We start from the raw sequence: 15280 nt of genomic DNA, 5'->3' as shown, positions 1-15280 counted from the left end.
GTGACTGGGTCCCAGCATCTGTGTCCTGACCTCCACCTCTTGTGACTGGGTCCCAGCATCTGTGTCCCGACCTCCACCTCTTGTGACTGGGTCCCAGCATCTGTGTCCCGACCTCCACCTCTTGTGACTGGGTCCCAGCATCTGTGTCCCGACCTCCACCTCTTGTGACTGGGTCCCAGCATCTGTGTCCTGACCTCCACCTCTTATGACTGGGTCCCAGCATCTGTGTCCCGCCCTCCACCTCTTGTGACTGGGTCCCAGCATCTGTGTCCCGCCCTCCACCTCTTGTGACTGGCTCCCAGCATCTGTGTCCCGACCTCCTCCTCTTGTGACTGGCTCCCAGCATCTGTTACCCAAGCCATGCTCTCATCCAAGACTGTGAAGCCCTGTAGGTAGAAGTCTTTGTCAGTAACACATACAGAAATAGGTTACTAGGCAAACCTTCACATGTTTATTGAACCAAATGAAATGCAAACGTCTGTATCAACCAAGTTAACCAATAGGAACCGTAACCTTATTCTTCATTGAACCAATTAAAAAATTCAAATAAGATTTATATCAATTACATGTGTGTATATAAGAAAACTGCTCTATTACAACCGAGAAATAAAACATGAATTACATGATCACACATGATTCTTTAATAATGAAATTCCCTTTTTGTTTTATGTAAAATTACTCCTTTTCCCTTTTATATTACGAATTCGCAGAATTTTTTTAAAGCTTGAACACTATTATTCCACAAATTATGAACACATTGTCTGTTGATTTATTAAACACCCGAAACCCTAATCAAGATAGTTTTGTTTTTTTATATCATCATTTGTTTAAAGTCACTATAACATCCATTTGATACTGTAATGGCCATATCTATGGGTTCATCTCTAAATCAATCCACCAAAGAAAATCCTGCAAAATATCATTCAAAACCTCATTATAACGCGTAATGTCTTAAATTATGATGTAAATCGTATGAAAACTTTTACATACATTCAAGAAAGCATTAAACATATTAACAAATGCTACCTAAATGAGGAGAAACAAGGTATTTAAGTTAACTACTTGAGGGTATACATTATAACCGAAAGCATTTTGTTGTGTGCCGACACCTTTATGCAAACCTTCACTTCTTTACTTTCACTTTTCCTAACTTTTAAATTTGCACGAACACAGATTGACTGTTTCGACAACTTTTTATGTCTTGGAATGAGCTTTTTTTGTGAAAACAAACACTTTAAGAAAATTGAAATTTTTGGCCTTGTTTCAAACAATTGAGATCTGTTGTATTGTGAGTATTACGTTATATGAGTGAAGTGAAGGCATTGATACCAAAATCAGCTGATTCTGAGACAAAAATGAAAAAACCTGACAAAGCTGTCAATCTGTTAGAGTACAACTTTAAGTGTGTATCAAAGCTCTTAAAAACTGTCCTGCAACAGCAATTTAAAGGCAGTGATATTCAACAATGGAAGCTTAAGGCCCTCTAGTGAGACAGCTACCTTTTCTGAGAAATGGATCCCTTGTCCCTGATTTAGTCCCTTCACACCATTTAAAATGAGTTTAATAGAGTTTTATGATAGAAATACTTTAAATGTTCAATAAAAATCATGCATTTAAATATTTGAATAATGAGAACAAATGAGAATTATTAATCTAGCTTTTAAAATAGATAGACAACCATGAGCTTCAAAGTGGTGATTAAAGACAAACAAATAAACCTTGTAAAACAGTGTTTACTTTCTTATCTGTATCCCTTTCTTACATACTCCATCTGCCCTTACCCAAGAAAAGAAATTAATGTCCACAAGGTGTCTTATGATCCAGGAGAATCCTGTTTACCTATCTGATTTTAAAGCATTCTAATGGCTTTCTACACATCATGATTCCTCAATTTGTATCTAGTCTCCAAAGGTGTCACAGTTGTGATACCACTAAGTAACTTTTTGTAAAAATTACATAAAAAGCTCAAACTCAGGAAGTCTGGTGGAGTTTGCCATCCTGGAAATAAACAAAGCTCACCATGCTGCTAAGGAGTCTGATTTTATTCATTGCCGCAGTTCAGCTGAAGATGTGGATTCCAAATGAGGAAGACCTGCCTGGTGCACCGGAACTTACGCCAGTATCTGCAAAAGAAGGGTGTAAATCTGGGAAACAGCATAGTCAATTTGAGAAAATTCTTAACTTATATAAGTAGTCTACAAGTATGAACCTTATACAATGATTAGAAGTGCCAAAATCTGAATTTAAGAATTATTAAACAAACAATGTTTGGTCTAGGATCTAAACTTGAATTTAGATGCTAAAACTGTGAGTTTTGATCAAAACAAGTGCACACTTACAGCGAGTGCAAAGATGGCAAGGGAGCCACAATAAACACGTTTCTTGGTTCTGGGTTTAGGGAAATGCCTGCTGGAATAACAAAGGCAAATGTGCTTCTCACATATATGGATATCTCAGCTACTGCAAGAAGTCATATGCAGAGACTTGATGATAAGGCCAGTAGAAACACCATTAAACTCAATGAGGATCATCAGACATGGCAGCTAAGCGCCAGCTTGTCACTGAGCACAAAGGTAAATGTGGCATCGGAAATCCAAATCACTCCAGCCTGTCAGTGGATGGCTGCTGTAATTCAAAGCACATGGTTTCTTCATGCAAACCTGGACAAGCTGCTTCTAAAGTCTATAGTGTAGCTATTGAAAATCACACAAGTCACAAGTACGAGTATCACAGTGGTGACAAGCTGTGCTGGGCGGGTGCTTAATTGCCCAACACAAACTATGAAGTAGTATGAAGTTCAATGTCCATGTGGCTATGCATTCTGTATAGCAAGTCTGCAATACATGGAGCCACCTTCAGAATAAAAGATGGCTCATGCAATTGCAGAAGAGTTGTGAAAGGAAGATACTAGCTCTTACACTGACAACTGCCCTTAGAATGCAGATTTTCTATGTACCTGGAATGTATGTAAGAAAGCTGACCCACAGTATCCTGGATCTAGGCAAATAAGAATTATAAAAAGATTGAGAAAGATTGGTAGAAGCAACATATGGACCTGATTTACTGCTCACCTTAAGTTTGTAAGGCTTCATGCAATTCAGTGCTACTCTGGAAACTACTGTCACTGACAGACGAGTCTCTCGTCTGTGAGGGGAAAGGTGGCTCAGGTGACCGGTGGTACCACTCTGCATTTCTGCCAACACACAACATCAGATACCTGAAAATGACCATGAGCTCATGGAAACTTTACTTGAAATATGCCTACAAAAGAGTGAGGCAATCATTACATGAGTACTGTCAAAAATGCAGAAACATGTAACTTTAGTCGTTCTTTGGGTCAGACACTGATGACTGAAAAACTAACTAGATATGTCTGTTAAGGAAAAATAACAACTATAAATTGGAAGCCTTGTTACCCAAAGCATGTAGTTACTTGATAGCAGCCTTAAAAAAGGTAGAAAACGTCCCGAAAAGTATAAACACTTAAACATTTATCAATCAATCAGTCAATCAATGAACCTATCTTACACAAGCCATGGGAGATACTTAAAATATGATTTGATGAATTAGGTAGGTTGGATAGTTGGGACCACATATCCAAGGTCTTAATTCTTTGAATAGTCAAGCTGACAATGTATTAAATTATCTTTTTTAAAATTTAAATTTATCACCCCAGTAAATATATGCCTTCCTCTTCCTTGTCAGAGGCAGTCCTGGTTAAGATTATGTTGTATCCACACAATATTATCCTTGTAACCTGGGTATGGAACAACAAAATAGCTTTAGCAAAAGTAAAGCAATACTAGATCAATCGCCCAATCTTCCCCAAATGTTCTACTATTCTATGCATACCATCTATATCACTGTGTATAGGACACTAGCAAAGATAGGATGCAGGCAAAAAAAACACGAGAAAAATCCTGGAAAAAAATTCATACAATATGACCCAGTGAAAAATGTCAGTCGGCAGCCACCGTATTTGTTTTGACGAATTGTATTGAATAAAGGAATGGCAAAGTTTATAAAATAGTACAGTCCATGTACATAAATGATAAAAATATTCAAATAACAATGACACAAAGTGGTACAAAGCTGATTAATGGTTAATTGCATTACTGTATTAAATAATTAATAATCAGGAATTTCATTCTGTCATCCTGATGTCCCTCTCCTCTAAACCCTCAATTGTTTTGCTGTCGTTGCGAATAGTAAAAGCAATTGTATACTTATGTAAATGTTCTCAACACTTTAGGCGAAGTATTTCAAACATGTGGTATAATGGAAGGAACAACACTGTCATCGCAGCAGTTTGTACCGTAAATGACTGGGTATTAGACGCACTTTTTTCCCTCAGATTTTGATGCAAAAAAATGCCTGCGTATAATACCCAGTAACAATTTTTTGAACTTTTTTTCTGATGTCAATTTCAAGCCGAGAGTTTGTTTAGATTTATGTAGAAAGGGATGTTACTCGCGTCATATTGATCGAGTATATACGGGTTAAAACGGCAGTTGAAGATCGGGATACGGTATATCGTAAGACGTTTATAATTTCAACAAAAATATTTTATATTTGGACACCCATAATTATTTCCCAAAATAATTTATTTTGCGTACCTAATTTTCGGACACCCAAAGGACATCAATCATAACTTTCATAGTTACCAAGTTTCACAGACGAAGAATATTGATTTTTATCTTTACACTGCCTGGCTAGATTACCTAACCGTATACACCACTGTGACAATTTAATTAGTTACTACCCATCCTAAACGATTTATTGCCTGTTGAAAAGGAAGTGTGATATATTTATTTGAGGATTAAACAAACAACAAGGGCAATCAAGGGATTAAGAAAACATCGACATGGCATGTTTGTAAAACGATCTGCCAATAAGCTTTCAAACTTGTACCACAATTACGGTATAGACTATATGAAGCAATAATCGTACAGTTATACATTAATCCTGCATAGCAATGTCCATGCTCTCCAAGAGATCCTCGTGGGCATAACTGTAAGTTATGTGACGTCACACAGTGTGACTCTTTGATCTGAAGCCGATAGAATCTGTTTATTCAGTTCAGTGCATGTATAAAATGGTGTTTTAATTAACTTCATTAAGGATTTACAATAAGTTTATGACCATTGATTACTACGGATAAATTAATAAGTGGTAAAAAGCAAACATGAAGAAAAAAGGCAGGTTAAACAAACATGTAAATAAAATGTAAAAATGATAAATTTCTATGTATTCGGAGAGCGAAAAAAATAATTAATTTATGGTGTCCGAACTCTTGTGAATTACGGTATTCAATATTATTTTGAATAATAAATTGAATTAAACAATAATCAAACTTACATATAAAAAAGCAAAGTTGGGCACTGTCAAAATATTTTTTGCTTAACATAACTTTTCATTCTCGACAGTATGGTTTTAAAGATAACCATCGCCATTTTCACGAAAAATATTTTTTTTGTCACTGTCAACAAACATGGTGGCTGAAAATGCCGGACGATTTTGACATTTTTTCTATGCGTCTTTTAACCAAAAACATAGATTAAAAGTTTTTTTCTCGGATTTTCACAGATTTTTTTCCCTGCGTCTAATACCCCCTATCGTCTTATACCCAGTCATTTACGGTACTATAGCAATAGTATAGAAAGGCTGCTGGCGTTAGATAGAGGGAGTTTTTCACACCTTCACACTTTGACAGTGCACATTCACGCAACATCACAGTATAAATGTCTATATATTTTTAATACAGAAGCATACAATGTAAAATCTACCCTAAAATTTTGAAACTTAGAATGAACAAATGATTGATTGTTGTTGTCTGCTGATGCTATTACTAGCAGCTAAACCTGCCCAATTTTCCACTGATCCATCAATCGATTTGAGTAATGTCCCGTTGAAGTGAAATGTAAACATTAAAGACCTTTCCTCCAATTATTTCTCTATTTATGCAATTTCAGCCAGAAAACAATGTCAAAGTCTAATACTATACACTTAACAAAACTTATAAGTATACAGGTATAAATATGCTCATATCTCAGTAAATACTGGCCTGATTTGGCTGAATTTTTCAACAAGTATTGCTTAGATATACGGTATGTTGTTTTATTTATTACATTTTATAAACGGTCAGATTTAAACAAACAATCAACACACTGAAAATATAGAGCTATTGATATTGCATGTCAGCCACAAAAACATTTCTTGATCCAATCTGTAAAAACCTTCAATTCAAATTCATAATCACACATTTTGATTTACCCTATAAAAACCTACTCAATATCAAAGCCTAAGAAATGCACAATGGAGCAAAGACAATAGCTTATCTGCATTTTGGTAGTTGAATAAGGTTTGAATATAACAACAATTATTAAAGCCGGTTACATTTTGTGTGCATTGTCCCTGGCAACATGTGTACGTATGAATATCTTGAACAGTTTTAGAGTTATGGCCCAGGATCAACAACAAAACCAAGGCTAAGACAACTAATATTTGCATTCCTACCTTTGTAGCAACAAGACCTCGAACAATGTTGGCTATTACTTCTGGCCCCTGCCACTGGCTGCAGCCCATTTCTGTCCTGGCCTCTCATCCCTGGGAAGATTCAAGTCCATGTTGTCACTAATGCTGCTACTGCTGGAACCAACATTATAATTGTTGCTGTTTAGTCTACAATGTTGGACACGATAGTATCAACTTCATCATACGGTAATCACCATAAAAGTCAACTCTAAATATCTAAATATCCAAATATATTCATCATTTAAGCATGTGACTATTAAGTGTGTATTTCTATCCTTATAAATACGAAATGTCCAAATGAAAACTTGTGTATTGTCATTGAAGAAGCTACAGAGTAGTTTAAAGCATTCAAATGAACATGTTAGTTTTCACTAGTTGTTTGATTGTGCACTCTTGAGGTGATACATGTATGAATCACTCAAGTGTCTGTTTCTTAAGAAGAAACCAGTACTGATGTCCTCTTTAAGAAGCCATGACCAGCCATACTACTATAGACCACTTTCACATGTCTGCTAAACTACTGATAACAATGTATTTTTTCGTCTAATTAAGCACCATGTTCCATGGGTATCAGTAGCTCATATAAAATAGCATGACAAAAAGATCTCTGAGAGCTGTTTATTAACCTTAAGCTATATATCATTAATTCACATCAGGACAGTTACTTGAACACACAGTTTTCCCCTTCATATTATCTATGGAAGTTTTATCCACCTGCAAGGTTTCATGCATTAGTTTTTACCAGGACTAGATAGCTAATTTTTACAAGCACATACACATAAAACTACACTTTCTCCATTATTAGCACGATCGTTTCTTAAATATATCCAGTCTGTGCTGATGTTACATAAACACTACATTACAATACCTTCCTGATAATCATTGCTATCCCTGTTGTGTACGAGATTTGGCTAGATTCCTATGTCCCCTGAATATTACATGCACTTAAAACACATACCTAAGCTTTAAGACAAAGTATCCTACCTCTGTCATCATCACCGTATCCCTGCTCCATGAACCCATCTTGTACAGTTTCCATACGTCTGAACATAATCTTTTCAATCAACTTTGGCCTGCTTAGCTTGCATCAAACCATCCCTGACATACTCTCCTACCGGGTCTGAAGGCAAATATTTGTATTCTTACAGTCAAACTGAAGTTCATTTGAAGCAATGATTAAAAACACAAAAGAATGGTCCTATAATTTATACCATGACTGTATAAACTATTCTATTTACATTATGATATCAAAAATAAACAAAGCAATTTAGTCAAGGCAACATGTAACTGCTTTCTCAGCATGCACGATCATTTTTTTATTTTGATATACTCAGTATAAAGTTTAAATGCCATATCTTCCTCATGGCAGGTTGGCTCCTACCCTGAGGGAACTTCCGGGTGTTGAAGACCTCAAACTTCTAGAGGAGTGGAAGGTCTGGGAATCGATCCTCTAGGTTCACCACAATGTTCATCAGGAAGTGGCTGTAGATCTGCAAATGCACAACAATATCTACAACTGAACAGGAGTGAATGATCTTGATCACTTAAACAAAAGAAATTTTGAAATAGAACAAGATGCAGTATATTAAACCTTATATTACATTTCATTATCTAATTAAAAAAACAATAACAGTAAAAATAATATGTTCACAGAGTTGTGTCATGGAAATTATTTTTCATGTGTACTTTGTTCTGGAAATAGTCAATATCTGTCTTTAACTCTCTCTGATTGTAAAACCTTGACGGTTCAAGATGGTCACATGATCTACATCCGCTTGGTAGGCTCTGCCAGCAGTCCTTGCAGGATAGCCAGAGGCTTGACACTGTGGTGTACACTGCATCCCTTGTCTGAAAATACACAAAAGGCAAACCAAATGATTAATCAGTTGCATTTAATTAGCCTTTAAATGATCTTTTGAATGTGCCTTTAAAGAAAGAGTTATGACTTACTGGTAGTCATTAGAAGATGTAGATTTAATCATTCTTATTGTATCTAAATAAATTTACTAGGTCTTACTCAAGGGTCTAAAGATGACATACCTGCATAGCAACAGACAGTTCTGCTAGATGAGGCAAAGCATCAGCCAGTCATGTGAAGGGACATCACAAAGCGGTGGTCCTGTGTGTTTTTTACTAGACCAGGCTCTCACATAATTTCATTTCCCGGCCTTCCTCTCCAGGCTGGTGAAGAGGAATGTCAGGCACTTTATGTAGTTGTTACCTTCTCCTGCCACATCCTTTGTGAAGGTTGGCGAGGAAGATTTTTTGTTTATCTTAGATTTTGAATCACCCTTTGCTGTTTATACTGTGGAATATTTGGTACTAGATGGATTAAAGTCACTGTCAGTCATTGATAAGGACCACAAGGGAAATAAGTGTTTTCTCTTTTTTGTGTCATCCTTGGTTCGGTGCCTGCCATGGCAATTGATAATATCATGTATGTATAATGTTATTTACTATACTGTTTACATGTTGTTTATTTTAAAAGTCCATGTATGTGCATTCCTTAATAAAATAAATCTATCTATAAACTCAGATACACCCATCTTAGTAAAAGAGATAGCACCATTCTATATATCATTTCTACTTCACACCAGCTACAAATAAATTAAAAGTTAGTTCGTAAAAAGCAATATTCTGAGTTACACATTCATACCAATACTGTAAATGAGGATACATCTGGTAGTTCCCTACTTTATCTGAAGAAGACTTTATTCAGGCGGGTAGGAAGGAAATTGACTTTGGGGCCGCAGAACGGGTGGGCACGGGAGGGGTGTCGAGATTTTTCAATTTTAAGCATTGAAAGACTCGATTTTAGGTAAGTTCAGGTTTTATTTTCATATTTTTATCTAAACCTTTTTTCGGTTAGAACAGTTGATAGATATAAAACTATTATTGTTTAGTAACATTTATTCACTATTACATTTAGTCAGTTTATGGAAATGTGCAGGATTCTTAGGTTTAACAATTCATCTCAATTCATATATTTTGATACCTGGCTGGTATTTCTTGGCGTGCAGTCATTAATAATCCAAAGACTGTTTTCACGCCATTCACACGCCAATTAGCTAGATGGTCACGGGTTTAATTATGGTTACCTATTTATTCAATATCATGTCAGACTGGTTTTGATCTATATGCACGTAGCTTTATTTAAAATATGATTATTAAGAAAGTCAGTATCAAATATTCATGGCCCCATTGTCTTAACTAGTCAGAATATTCAGGCCACGGACACGGCCCCTGCGGTCCCAGTTCCTAAGCGCCTGTTATTCCAGAACTCTTAGAATATTTTTTTGTTTATCATAGAAATTGAATTACCCTTTGCTGTTTATTCTGAGGAATCTTCTGTAGTAGACCAGTCAAAGTCACTGTCAGTCAATGATAAACCAAACATATGTTTTTTGCCACCACTTTCTGTAAGTCTGGCATCTGTCTGAATGGTGTTATGTGCTTTTTACTGTGAAATGAAATCAGCTCTTGCTGCTGATTTAGCTCTTCGACTGACCGTTACTTCTCTGCCAACCACTGCTGTATCTATTGTTTCTCCCTGCCTATGAAGTTGCTTCTTTCTGGCCAATTGATTCCGCCAACATTTCGGTCACCTCAACTTCTGAATCGACCTTTTCTTCTGAATTGAGACCCTTCACACAAACTACCTGAGAGTGTTCAGGGGCATTACTTTTGTCACCTATTCACTCGTCCTTGAGGCCCCACACTCGTCTTTAAAATAACTTAATTTGAACCCAGTAGTACCAAAACTGTTAACATCTTTTACAATTAGTTTTTTTTTCCTTGAAGACATTGTTTGCCAAGAACACATTTATAACTCACACACAGTCTGAGTCTGCCACAACTAATTATAACCTGATGGAACACTTGCAACGATGTGAAAAAACCCACAGATATGTCCTTCATCTCTGCCATCAAAATTGTCCGTAATACCAGAGCTCAACTGGAATAAACAAAAAGCGCAAATTACTCCCAATGCCATCTTAAAATTAGAAAAAAATCGATATCAGTTCACTCCTGCAACTCGATACAAAAGTTTCAACTAAAGAAACTGATATTTTACGCCCGAAAAGAACAGCCAACCAAAATAAAATTTGAACGCAATATTAACAGACTGCAGCTATAGAAAGTGTTAAAGTACATTACGCTGTAAATAATTATACATTTTAAAGTTAAAATAATGCGACAATGAGGAATTCCTTATGACAGCAAATGAATAATTTATAACAAGGGGAGGCAACCGTGGGGCGGTTACATTACACTAATCATACATACTCCCAGCTAATATTAAATACTTCATATATTTTGCTTTCTTGGAAACACAGACGAGTAGAATCGAATATCGGAATGTTTAAAAGAAGTTTCAATTGAATATTTGCCTTCCATATATAAACATTTACCTTCCATGAACGCCTCATTTTTTTAAAGTGCGACTTCGTTCGGATATTTTGGACAACTGCCATATTATTCAGCGACAACAATTTTGTAAAGGAGACAATTAATTACCCGGAAATTAACTGGAAATTAACTCAGAAAACCCCAGATAGGTTGTATAGCATTTTAAAGTGCTAAATACATACATGCACTTATTGAGATAACTCTATTACAAAAAGATTTTATATGAGAGTTTGCATTCTATGTTCAATTAAGAATGAGGTTTAGGGTAATTTACATGGGATATGTTAACGGTAACGGCAATTAATTAATAGCTCACCTTGCTTCCGAAATTAAAACTTAGTGTTGTAATGCACACATGTGATACACTTTTATCATTATTATCGCATATATAGGGTTATTATAAAGCATGTTTTGGTCGGAAAGAGATGCATTCGAATCCTCTGAATCCCCCGTATGTACGTGCTACATACAGAACTGTTAAGACCAAACTGACCGTTAGTGCACTTCGAGTGCACTCATAGTTGACTGTTATAAATGCTATATTGACAACGAAACTGATTCGTGAAGTCTCAACAGATGTTTTAATGTTAGTTAATATAAAATATTATAGAATTATATATATATTATATAGAATATTTATAATGACAGATTACTGCTGGAAGTAAACGTGTCATTCTCAGTATGTCATACTTTATGACAATTGTTTTACTGCATTTTTGGTTCATTATTCGTTCACTGTGTTATCTAAACGGTCACGATTGCGGAAACATGAACGGTAACAGGACGTAATGCACGTAATAATTTACCTCGTAACGAACGATATTGTTTATATTGTAACAGTAGGGAGATAGAGGATGAATATAACCTCATATGTATTTGTCCATGTTATCATCAGTTACATGTAACTTATAAACGATGTTACTATGTTAATCCATCTGTATTCAAATTCCAACAATTATTGGTATCATGTGATGAAAAGAAAGTTATAAAAGTTTGTAAATATATTAAAGAAGCATTTGTTATACGCAGCTCACTTATAAATAATTTAACTCGATAATTATTGTGATTGTACATACGACCCGAGGTAGAACAATTCGTTAGTGTGATTGTACATACGACCCGAGGTAGAACAATTCGTTAGTGTGATTGTACATACGACTTCAGGTCGAACAATTCGTTAGTGTGATTGTACACACGACTTGAGGTAGAACAATTCGTTATTGTGATTGTTCACACGACTTGAGGTAGAACAATTCGTTAGTGTGATTGTACATACGACTCGAGGTAGAACAATTCGTTATTGTAATTGTACACAAGGCCTGAGGAAGAACAATTCGTTAGTGTAATTGTACACAAGGCCTGAGGTAGAACAATTCGTTAGTGTGATTGTACATACGACTCGAGGTAGAACAATTCGTTAGTGTGATTGTACACACGACTCGAGGTAGAACAATTCGTTAGTGTGATTGTACACACGACTCGAGGTAGAACAATTCGTTAGTGTGATTGTACATACGACCCGAGGTAGAACAATTCGTTAGTGTGATTGTACATACGACTCGAGGTAGAACAATTCGTTAGTGTGATTGTACACACGACCCGAGGTAGAACAATTCGTTAGTGTGATTGTACATACGACTCGACGTAGAACAATTCATTAGTGTGATTGTACATACGACTCGAGGTAGAACAATTCGTTATTGTGATTGTACATACGACTCGAGGTAGAACAATTCGTTAGTGTGATTGTACACACGACTTGAGGTAGAAGTGTGATTGTACACACGACTTGAGGTAGAACAATTCGTTAGTGTGATTGTACACACGACTTGAGGTAGAACAATTCGTTAGTGTGATTGTACACAAGGCCTGAGGTAGAACAATTCGTTAGTGTGATTGTACACACGACTCGAGGTAGAACAATTCGTTAGTGTGATTGTACCCACGACTTGAGGTAGAACAATTCGTTGGTGTGATTGTACACAAGGCCTGAGGTAGAACAATTCGTTAGTGTGATTGTACATACGACCCGAGGTAGAACAATTCGTTGGTGTGATTGTACATACGACTCGAGGTAGAACAATTCGTTAGTGTGATTGTACATACGACTCGAGGTAAAACAATTCGTTTGTGTGATTGTACACACGACTCGAGGTAGAAAAATTCGTTAGTGTGATTGTACACACGATCCGAGGAAGAACAATTCGTTATTGTAATTGTACACAAGGCCTGAGGTAGAACAATTCGTTAGTGTGATTGTACACAAGACCTGAGGTAGAACAATTTGTTAGTGTGATTGTACACACGACCTGAGGTAGAACCATTTGTTATTGTGATTGTACACACGACCCGAGGTAGAACAAATCGTTATTGTGATTGTACACATCAATAAATTTTGATTATTTGTGGTAAAATGAGTTGAGATTGAGTTTGAGATTTGACTTAAGTATTTTCGTGATATTGGTATTAATTAAGCCATTTAACGTCCATCATAATACAGTTATTCTTATACATTGTCATGCATCTATACCAAACCCCAAATGTATATCATACAGCAACCCAGTTTACAATGCATGGATCGCGCTCGAGTTACAATGTTGTAACTTAAATATCCAATAACGTGATCATTCCAAGCAATTCTTCTACATTTTGGAAATTTTTTACCTTGCCGATGTTGGTAAAATATACAATATTCAATTTATCATGAACAACGTCAAACATACAAATAATATAGATGCGGCTCTTGCGGCGAAGGTATTTCCATATAAAAACAGAGAGCCGAATATTTTACCATGGTTGTGAGGTTACTTGAGACATATATTTGATCATCTAAATTCTAAACGGAAACGTCAAACTTGAAACACGACATCAGTCTTTTGCGTAGAATACGCACAATTTAGGTAATGTTCAGTGTAAGTGGCAATGCGTTGCAAATGTAAAATAAGGCGACAGCTGTGTTAAAAATGGGCTTATAAATAGTGAATGGTTCAAGATCCATCCAAGAACTTGAGAAAGACAACTTTCTGTTTTTCAGTGACACTGAAACACATTCCAAATTATCAAGCATTAAAAGACCGGAAAGAATCGTACCTACAACAGGCTTAAACAGTGCGTTATTACATGCACAACGGTACGTTATTTCTCGAACGAAATGACATAAGAAATAAGATAAATATAATTACATGTATAATGTCATGAGATCAGGCTTTTACACTCATAACACAAATAAATATTAATTAAACTACGATAACGACGAAGCCGTGATTCATCTCTGATAACGAGGGAGTCGTGATTCACCTCTGATAACGAGGACGCCGTGATTCATCTCTGATAACGAGGACGCCGTGATTCATCTCTGATAACGAGGAAGTCGTGATTCATCTCTGATTCACCTCTGATAACGAGGAAGCCGTGATTCACCTACGATAACAAGGAAGCCGTGATTCACCTCTGATAACGAGGAAGACGTGATTCACCTACGACAACGAGGAAGCCGTGATTCACCTACGATAATAAGGAAGCCTGATTCATCTCTGATAACGAGAACGCCGTGATTCACCTCTCATAACGAGGACGCCGTGATTCAACTCTGATAACGATGAAGCCGTGATTCATCTCTGATAACGAGGAAGCCGTGATTCACCTACGATAACGAGGAAGCCGTGATTCATCTCTGATAACGAGGAAGCCGTGATTCACCTACGATAACGAGGAAGCCGTGTTTCATCTCTGATAACGAGGAAGCCGTGATTCATCTCTGATAACGAGGACGCCGTGATTCATCTCTGATAACGAGGAAGTGTTTTTTTACAGGGACAAGACTATAACTGTACATGATTTAACCCATTCCTATTTAAATGTATCTGTTAATCTTCATTTCAATCCGTCAGCAAATGCATTTACTTTGCTGATAGTGCTTGCATTCATTTTTACTGTATTGCAAGACATTCGTGCTACATCAAGAGTTCTTACATTGATATAAAGTGTAATCATTAAATGAGCACACAAATGAATTGCTAGACTAGTATAAAAGTGTATCTGGTAGGTAATTTTTCATAACCGATCCGCGGTAAGTTCTTACTGGGTAACAAATTTGGTATAATTTTTTAACATGTCTTACAGTCTGTGTCTTAATTATACCTTTATTTAAGAGACTGTACACCAGATTGGCACAAAAAAATTTGTAACGAATCTCAGGACAATTATTTTATAAAATGTTTTACTCGTTGATATCACAATTGTAAAAAAATGCCAAATTACTCTTTTCGAGTGATATATTTAAGCTATTAACGTACTTCGGTAATATCACGTGACAACATCGACAAGCCAATCACAT

General features: G+C 36.2%; 2 long non-coding RNA genes across 2 annotated transcripts; both read right to left on the bottom strand.

Annotated features, from left to right (window-relative positions):
- Positions 1-195: 195 nt before the first annotated feature.
- Positions 196-5587, bottom strand: LOC128218731 (uncharacterized). The gene is made up of 4 exons (XR_008258438.1): positions 3072-5587; positions 2340-2625; positions 2020-2123; positions 196-386 (listed from the first exon to the last, which is right to left on the bottom strand). It is a non-coding gene; the product is annotated as an uncharacterized LOC128218731 (long non-coding RNA).
- A 1935-nt stretch (positions 5588-7522) lies between these two features.
- On the bottom strand, positions 7523-8378 carry LOC128218732 (uncharacterized). Its single transcript, XR_008258439.1, has 3 exons — positions 8273-8378; positions 7916-8024; positions 7523-7654 (listed from the first exon to the last, which is right to left on the bottom strand). It is a non-coding gene; the product is annotated as an uncharacterized LOC128218732 (long non-coding RNA).
- Positions 8379-15280: the final 6902 nt, after the last annotated feature.

The sequence above is a fragment of the Mya arenaria genome, chromosome 15 (genome assembly GCF_026914265.1).
Source record: "Mya arenaria isolate MELC-2E11 chromosome 15, ASM2691426v1".
Taxonomy (NCBI): Eukaryota; Metazoa; Mollusca; class Bivalvia; order Myida; family Myidae; genus Mya; species Mya arenaria.
This window is presented reverse-complemented; position numbering and strand designations above follow the sequence as displayed.